This window comes from Quercus robur, chromosome 9, assembly GCF_932294415.1.
Source record: "Quercus robur chromosome 9, dhQueRobu3.1, whole genome shotgun sequence".
NCBI lineage: Eukaryota > Viridiplantae > Streptophyta > Magnoliopsida > Fagales > Fagaceae > Quercus > Quercus robur.
In genome coordinates this window covers 2,425,695-2,435,004 of record NC_065542.1, presented here as the reverse complement: position 1 = coordinate 2,435,004, position 9,310 = coordinate 2,425,695, and positions in this window count along the sequence as shown.

Here is a 9,310-nt window from a genome sequence, read left to right as displayed (position 1 = left end):
CAATCAAAACTGAAGAAAAGACATAGGAGAAGGAAAATAAATAAAAATGTGAGAAGTCAAAGTTTTGGGAAACGAAACTGCAGCAACAATTGTAAAGAGGAAATAACGCGGCACCTATTTGAGTAAAGGGAGAGGAAGGTGTGCGATTCATGTACCCAGTTCAGTCAAGTCAACCGCTCTCGTTGTAAGTCATAGAAGAAACAAAGTCTTTAATTTTTATGGCGCAAAAGCACTAGACTACTAATTAAGAAAGATTCAAGGCGTTTGGTATGACATTTTAATTTATTATTTTCAGTTTTTAAACAATATTACATATATTTTTATAAATTTTTTTTTATTTATATGTATTTCAAAAAACTACAAACAACACTACTCAAATTTTTTTACCGAATAGACTCTCAAGTCTTTTGGTTTAACTCGTCTCTATCCTATACCCTATTTTTTTTTTTAATTTGATTCATAACTTTTTAATTGTATTAATTTAGTCTCTAATCTTTCAGTATCGTGTCAATTTAGTCCATGTCGTTCTCTTTTGAATGAAAATTGACAATGTGTCTAATGACTAAAATAGAAAATTAGCTTCTATTGATGTGACAATAAACTAAAATTTTTATTTTTGGCGTTTGCTAGGTCAACAATTTTCATCCAATATATAATAATATGGACTAAATTGACATGACACTGAAATTGATCAAATTGACACAATTGAAAGGTTAGAGACCAAATTGAAATATTGTGTAAAAAATAAGGATCAAATATGTAGTTTATCTTTTCTTTACTTTTTCTTTTTTTGTAAAACAAAGAAAGGGAGTGGGGAGATAAGAAAATAGGAAGAAAAGTTTTTTTTTTTTTTGAGAAACAAATACACACATAAGAAAGAGGGAAATAAGTTCTAACACAAACATATACTCTTTAGGGTGAAATTATCCTCAATCGAAGAGAGTAGATTGAAAATTTTGTGGGTTAGAAGTTTTCTCTTTGGTCCATCGTTTGGGGTGAAATAATTTTCTCCCTTATTTGGGGTGAAAGGTAAGGGAGAGATGAGTTTGGAAATTCCAAATCTACCATCCTTTATTCAACTTTAAAGCTCCCCTTTTTTTTTTTTTTCTGTTTTTGTTAAGTTTAGGTTTTTTTCCCCTAAACTTTTTGGATTTTTTTTTTCCTTACTATCAAGGGCATCTAAATAAATTTATACAATAAAACATTTTTTAATGGTTAGTCTATAACTAGATTTTCAAAGGGTTGATTAGTTTGTTTTGTGTTTGTGTTGTTTTGTTTTGGTTAGAAATAATAGGATTTGTAAAATTTTATGGGTGATGTTAATGGGTGCCTTTAGGGCAATTGTTAATAAATTATTTTAAAATAGTTTTGATACCACTTTTATGGAAAATAGAAAAAACTATTAAAATATTATTTTTTTTCTTTCTCATAAATATTTTCCTAAAATGGTTCCCTAAAAAATGCCTTTAGTGCATCTGTTAACTTCTCCCTATTCTATATATCTATATATATTATCATATCTCTAAAAGTAAAAGCATAGAATTTACTGTTGCTACACTCCTATTGAGTCATATTAGGGTCACATCAACCACTTATTTCCAACCATTTCTCTTTTTATTTTTTGACTCTTTTTATTTATATATTAATTTTTTAGTTTAATGTTACATTTTCTCCAACCTTTCCCCTTCATTTTTACCTTTTCATCTCCCCACTGCGATCAACCTTAATATCATTTTTCCTTTATCCCTTCGTCTTCTTTTTATTTTAAGTTTTTTCTTATCTCCATCCTATTATTATAAATTTGATATTCTCTCTCATTTTATACATATTTTCTCACACAAAAAAAGTTATTACTCTCTCGCTCTCTCATTTTTTTTTCTTTTTTTTTTGTGGATTTTTTTTCTTTTTTTATTTATTTATCTATCTCTACTTTATGTTAATGAATTTTTATGTTTTTAGAACTTTACTTTAGATTGATGTAATTTGGTTTTGTATTTTTAGATAGTATTGTAAGGACTCAATTTGTAATGACCACAAAATGATATTGGGTTCGCACGTAAAAAGGCCCAAACAATATAATTTGTAGAGCGTGGGTTTGAAAGGCTAGGCCTTGATCACCGGACGGTAGTTAATCAAGGTTTCCATAGCGATTTGCACAAGGATGAACCTAACGTGTTTAATAATAATCTATTTCGGTACGTCATGAGTGGCTCCAGTCCTTAGACCTTGTTCAAGGAACTTCATGTCCTTATTATTCTCCTTTTTTAGGACTCCACCGTCTGGAAGCCCCCCTTTTGGCACATAAGTCTTCACATTATATAGTCTTTCTCGGTTGATCTTGACCCTCCACCTATTGATCAGGCAGGTACTTATACAAATACCTGTCCCATCAGTCGCCTCCCCTTACTTTTTGTTAGTTGCAATAACCGAAACCACACTGTTCAGGAGTCTTTTCCCATTAATACGGTCAGGACGTTTGTGGGCGCATTCAGTGCGGAGGTGATGTATTTACCTTGAACCACCTCCACTCCGTGCCCCCATGTGGGTCCCATTCTACTCGCCTCTTCTTCTGGGGGCATTTTGGAGGCAACCTTCGACGAGATGTCGCTCTTTCCTTAGAAGTCTTGGGATGCCGAGGACAGGATCATCCTCGGTTGCGTCTCTAGGCTATTTGGTTTTCAAACACTTGTCCTCGGCAACTACTTCTCCTCGGCACGGGCCCTAGGTCCTAGTGGAAAGTGGGTCGGGTCATAAGTGTAAGGTTGAATTTATTCAACCATCTAATTGGCTTTATTCCGTGCCAAATTTGCTTGTAATTCAGCATTTAGTAACCCTGTATTTAGGTGGGTTTGTTGTAAGGGTAGTGAGTGAGATAGAGTGAAGATTGCTCAAGAGTGTGCAAGAAAACAAAGACTCGCGGCTGGGACTCGCGGGTGACTCGCGGCTGGGACTCGCGGGTGACTCGCGGCTGCAAGCCGCTAGAAGCAGCACACGTGCCAAGTATGCTGGAAGATGAACAGTCATGCTAGCTGGAGCACTACAGGACAAAACAGGACAACTGACCATACGGTTAACTCGCGACTGGATCTCGCGACTTAGTCAAGCCGCGAGCCACCCCTGTTTTGTAAAACCTGACGTTTCACATTCCTCTCCCACTCCAGTATAAATACCCCTTTTACCCACGATTGAAAGAGAGCTTCCTGAGAGAATTTTGAGAGAGAAACCCTAAAGAAAAACCAGATTGTTTCACCCACAATCTCTACCTTAGAGTCTCTTCAAATTCCTCAAATCTCTTCCTCTCCATTGTCAAATCCTTGAGAGGCATTATACCAAACCTGGTTCTCACCATCATCATCACTGTGAGACAGTTGTTTGGATTTCTGGGAAGCAGTTAGGAAGGAACCAATCTTCATTGGTTGATGCTACGGTCTAGTAGCGGAATCCGGGAAGCTAGAAAAGAAAAAGGTTCGGCGCAACCTCGTTGGAGCAAGAAGCTTGGAGGGCTTAGGTGCACTGGGTAGATTAGGCTTGGAGGGTCTATTGCTGTCCTTTTATCCCAACTGTATTTTCTAGTGGATTGTTTACCGCTTGGAGGGCGGCGGAGAGGTTTTTCGCCGAGGACTTCGGTTTCCTCTTCGATAACACATCGCGTGTTGTCTTTGTGTTTGCATTTTCCTTCCTCTCTATCTTTGCCTTTTTATTATCTGCTGTGGATTTTATTTTGTTATGGCTTAGATAGTTTTTAACCAATTTCATATTATAGCATGTGTTAAGTTTCCGCACACTAGTTGTTTGACATATTGCTTGAATTGGTTAAGTTGTAATTTGGGGGTCTAAATGTTCAAAGGTGTTTTGTACACGTTTTTGAACTTTCAATAAGTTCTCTGGCCCCATAAGTATATAAGAATATAATGTTATCTAATTATTGCTTGGTTTTTGTTGAGTCACTTCAAACATTTATTTTCAACTATTTTCCTCTTATTTTATTATTATTAACTTTGTACCTTATTGTTACCTTTTCTCCAACATTTCCATTTCCATTTTACATTTTCATCTCCCCATTACTATCTTCTTTTATCTCTTTACCTTCCTTTTATTTGAACTCTTCTTAACTTCATCCTCGTATTATAAATTTGCTACTCTCTCGCATTTTATACATATTTTTCCACACAAAAAAGGTTATTACTCTCTCTCTCTCGTGTTTTTTTTCCCTTTTTTTGTGTGGATTTTTCTTTTTTTTAATGTTTTGTATCTTTACTTTAGGATTAAACTGATGCTCCAAATTTTTTGGTTTTGTGTTTTTAAGTTGTTATCTTTTTTTTTTTTCTTCTTTTCTTTGATTGTTAAATGCTATCATATTGCATTATAAAGATAGTATATATAAATGTAAGGACAATGGGCCCAAAAATATATGTTGGGCCTTGGCCTTGTCCGAGGATGTCAGTGGTTCAAGGATAGATCAATGGTAAGGTAGACGTAAGACTTTGAACTCCACAAGCCAGTTATGACTACAGAGGTAGGCCGAGGAGGAGTATCTCCTCAGTTAAACGAAGAAGGGGGTCAGAAGGTCTGTCCTATTATCTAGAGTGACATTCTAGGAAATTATGTTGATAAAGATATGCACTGTGAACGTACAGGACAAAATGGGAGCTGAGAAATATCTAGGGGAAAGCTACTATCACCGCATTAAATGCTCTGTAGCTAATTCTCTGGCTGCATTAATGTGGAGAAGACCCCTAAACAATGCTGTCTTGGCTACCCCAACTCATAGAGAGCTTGAGAATGTGTCCAATGGAACAAGCACTCAAGTAGTGGCTTGGGCGATCAACAACTGGAGGGCTAAGATCATCTAAAGGGAGTTATATAATGCAAGAGACCCTCCCTGGAGAGGAGATCTAGAAATTGATAAAGAAACACTGTAGCAATCTAGAATTGAACTTGTAATCAAACTTGAGAACTAATATATAACAACTTATCTCCTCGGATTGTGTCCAGGACGATTTTATTTAGAATTAGCCAATTTATCTTCATTTGTTGGTCATCTGAATCCATTTTACTCATTGTTTGATTCATTAAACCCCAGTTTTTCAACCCATTTTTTACAAATTCATTGTATTGGGCTTTTTGGGCCTAAGTTCATTTATCCTTTGGCCTTGGGACTTAAATTGTGCCCATACAATTGGTGCCGTCTGTGGGAAATTCTGGTGTTGTAGTGAGTCCAATGTCCAACTATGGTAGGTTCAAGTCCAAACCAAGCAGAATCTATGGGGTCCCAGTGTGAAGACCATTTTGTCAATCTTGAGTGAAGAAGGGACCGGGAGGTTAGCATGCATACCACCTACACTAGCAGGAGCCAATCTTGAAATGGGAGCCACCTTTCTCATGAGGAGGATACTAGGGCCTTACAACTAGAAATTGATCATCTGAAGAGAAAGTTACACCACGAACAGAGAAAGCGAACTCCCTCCAATTTTGACTCCTCTTTTGACGATGAAGAGGATCGTAGTTATAAATGCAGATCAAGGACTCATCATAGTGAGTCTTTCTCATATAATGAGGACTTCCATCATAAGCACATAAATAGAAATTCATCTTCCAAAGCCTTGGGAAATGATGCGATGAGTAGAACATTCAACCAAATTTCCAGGTCACCCTTCACGTGCAAAATCGAGGGAGGGAGACTTTCTCAGCGATTCGCTCAGCCAACATTCACCATGTATAATGGTTGAACAAACCTTGTGGAGCATATGAGTCACTTCAACCAGAGAATGGTTGTGTACTCCAAGAATAAGGCCTTGATGTGCAAGGTGTTCCCCTCCAGTTTAGGACCTGTGGCCATGAGGTGGTTTGATGGCTTAGGAGCAAGTTCCATTGATTCCTTTAAGAAACTCACTCAGGCATTTGGATCTCACTTTATTACATGCAGCAGGGTTCCTCGACCCTTAGATTCCTTGTTGTCTCTATCCATGAGAAAAGGGGAGACCCTGAAAATGTATTCGGACAGATAATGGGAGATGTTCAATGAGATAGACGGTGACTTTGATGACGTGGCCATCAGGACTTTCAAGATCGGTCTACCTGCCGAGCATGGCTTGAGGAAGTCTTTAACTGGGAAACCTGCTACCAGCGTATGCCAGCTTATGGATCAGATAGATAAGTATAAGTGAATTGAGGAGGACCAACAACAAGGTAAGGAGAAAGTAAGGTTATCCCTCAGGAGATGAGAGATTTCAGGTCGGACCACTATAACAATAACAGACCCCAAAGGGATTTTGCTAGGCAATCTGGGACTACAGCTCCTTAGATGGTTAATACAGTGTTCCAAGAACCAATACATCAAGTTTTGGAGAAAATCAAGAATGAGCCATACTTTAAATGGCCAAACAAGATGGGAGGAGACCCCATGAGGCACAACCAAAGTCTTCATTGCCAGTACCACCAGGAACGAGGACACACCACTGAGGATTGTAAAATTCTGTGGAACCATTTGAAGCAATTGGTCAGAGATGGAAGGCTACAACAGTTTTTGTATCGGCCCAATGGGCAAAGAGATCAAGCAGGGTCGCGGGCTTAGGGGAATGCTTCTTCAACGCCTCCTTTGGGCATAATTAATGTCATCTTTACGGCCCTGGGGAGAACCGGCTCTCACCCCTCCAGGGTGATGTTTGTAGCTCGACTACCTGCCAAGGATTCAAAACCTGAGTCGAAGAGGGCTAGAGTGGAGAACCGGCCAACAATGAGTTTCTCTAAGGATGACAAGGTGGGTACCACACAACTGTATGATGATGCCCTGATGATCACCCTTAGGATAGGGGGATATGATGTTAAGAAGGTGATGGTGGATCAAGGTAGTGGAGCAGAGATTATGTACCCCGATTTGTACAACGAGCTGGGCTTGAAGCCTGAGGACTTGATGGTTTATGATTTGCCTCTGGTAAGCTTCGACGGGAAAGTTGTTATTCCTAAGGGCTAGATTTGACTGCTCGTACAAGCAGGATCGGAGGTGGTGGAAGTGAATTTCATTGTAGTAGATGCCTATTCCCCCTACACGGCCATTGTGGCAAGACCCTAACTTCAAGCCCTGGGGGCCGTTTCCTCCACTCTGCATTTGAAAGTAAAATATTCGTCTGGGGACCCGAATTAAGGAGCTGGTTGGGAGCCAATCCGTGGCGAGGCAGTGCTTGATCACTGCAATAACACATCAGCCAAGAGTGAAGTCCTCAACCTCTGCTGAGAGAAGCTTATAGCAGTCAAAGACTTCGGTATTACTTATGGAAGAGACATTCGAGTGGGCGAAATGTGAGGACTTAGAGAAAATTACTGTAGGTGATGATCTGGAGAAGTATTTTCAGGTCGGGGCTTGGCTACCTCCTCAAGAGAAGGAAAAGCCGATAGAGTTTCTTAGAAGGAACCTTGACGTGTTTGCATGGAGTGCTTACAAAGCTCCTAGGGTGGATCCGAGCTTCATCTGTCATCATTTGAATGTCAATCCATCTGTCACCCCCCAAAAAGCAACCACCTCGGCGCTCATCTAAGGATCACTCTGATGCTGTCAAAGACAAGGTGATGAAGTTTAAGCAGGCTGGGGCTATTAAGGAAGCGTTTTACCCTAAGTGGTTGGCCAATATAGTAGTGATGAAAAAGAAGAATGGGAAGTGGTGAGTGTGCGTGGACTTCACCGATTTAAATAAGGCCTGTCCAAAATATCCTTTCCCTATGTCTCGAATAGACCAGTTGGTAGATGCAACTGTAGGCCATCTTCGAATGAGTTTTTTGGACGCCTTTTAAGGGTACTATCAAATACCACTAGCCTTGGGTGATCAGGAGAATACAGCTTTTGTCACTCCTACTGGAAATTACCATTACAAAGTGATGCCTTTTGGTTTGAAGAATGCAGGGTCCACCTATCAGAGGATGATGACCAGGATGTTTGAGTCACGATTAGGCAAGAATATTGAAGTCTATATAAATAATATGGTGGTAAAGAGTAAGGCGGTGTCCGAGCATGTGGGAGACCTTGGGGATATTTTTGAAATATTGAGGAAACACAAGTTGCGCCTTAATGCTTCCAAGTGCTCTTTTGGCGTGGGATCAGGCAAGTTTCTAGGCTATATGGTCACCCACCGTGGAATTGAGGTCAATCCTAATCAGGTTAAGGCAATAAACAGTCTACAACCACCTCGGAATCCCAAAGAAGTCCAACAACTAACAGGGATGACTACTACCCTGAATCAGTTTATCTCTTGGTCAGCGAAAAGATGCAGACCCTTCTTCCAATTGTTGAATAAGTGGAAGGGATTTGAGTGGACCGAGGAGTGTGCCTCGGCCTTTCAGGAGCTGAAAGAATACCTTTCTCGGTTGCCTGTCATGTCTAGGCTTGAGGTGGACGAGGTCTTGTTTGCCTACATTGCTATGGCTTTTCATGCTGTAAACTTAGTGCCGATTCAAGTTGATGATGGTGTGCACATACCAGTTTACTATATGAGCAAGTCATTACATGAGGCAAAAGTTCGTTATCTACCATTAGAAAAGGTTGTTTTCGCAGTGGTACATGCTACACGTAAACTTCCCCACTACTTCCAATCGCACACAGTTGTTGTTTTAACCTAACTTCCACTTTGATCACTACTTCGAAGTGTTGACTTCATAGGGAGGATTGCCAAATGGGGTACAATCCCAAGGGCTTTTGACATCAAATACATGCCTCGCATCTCTGTCAAGGGTCAGTTTCTCGTAGATTTGGTAGCCGAGTTCGCTGAATCCCCAACAGAATAAGAGGTGGAGAAGTAGGGCATGTATGAAAAATTAATTGGCATGGTCTCTTCGAATGAGCCTTTATCCTGGAGGGTATATTTTGATGGCTCAGCAAATCAAAGGGGTTCCAGATTGGGGCTGGTTCTAGTATCTCCTGAGAAGGTCACTATTGAGAAATCCTTAAGACTGGGCTTCCCAGCCATAAACAACAAGGCTGAGTATGAGGCTCTATTAGCAGGGATGACCATGGTTCAAAAATGGGCAGAAAGGCAGTAGAGATATTCTTGGATTCAAGATTAGTCGTAGACCAGGTGAAGGGAGAGTTAGAGGCCAGAGACGTGAGAATGCAAGAATATTTGAATCAAGTTAGGCACTTGCAATCAGGGTTTGAGTATTTCAGTTTGCTACATATCTCTAAGAATGGAAACACACATGCTGACTCTCTAGCCACTCTTGCAACCTCCTCGGCATAAGGTTTACCTCGGGTCATCCTTGTTAAAGACTTATAAAAGCCAACTGAGGTGAAGAGGGAAGTGGTTTATCTCCATTAAATAAG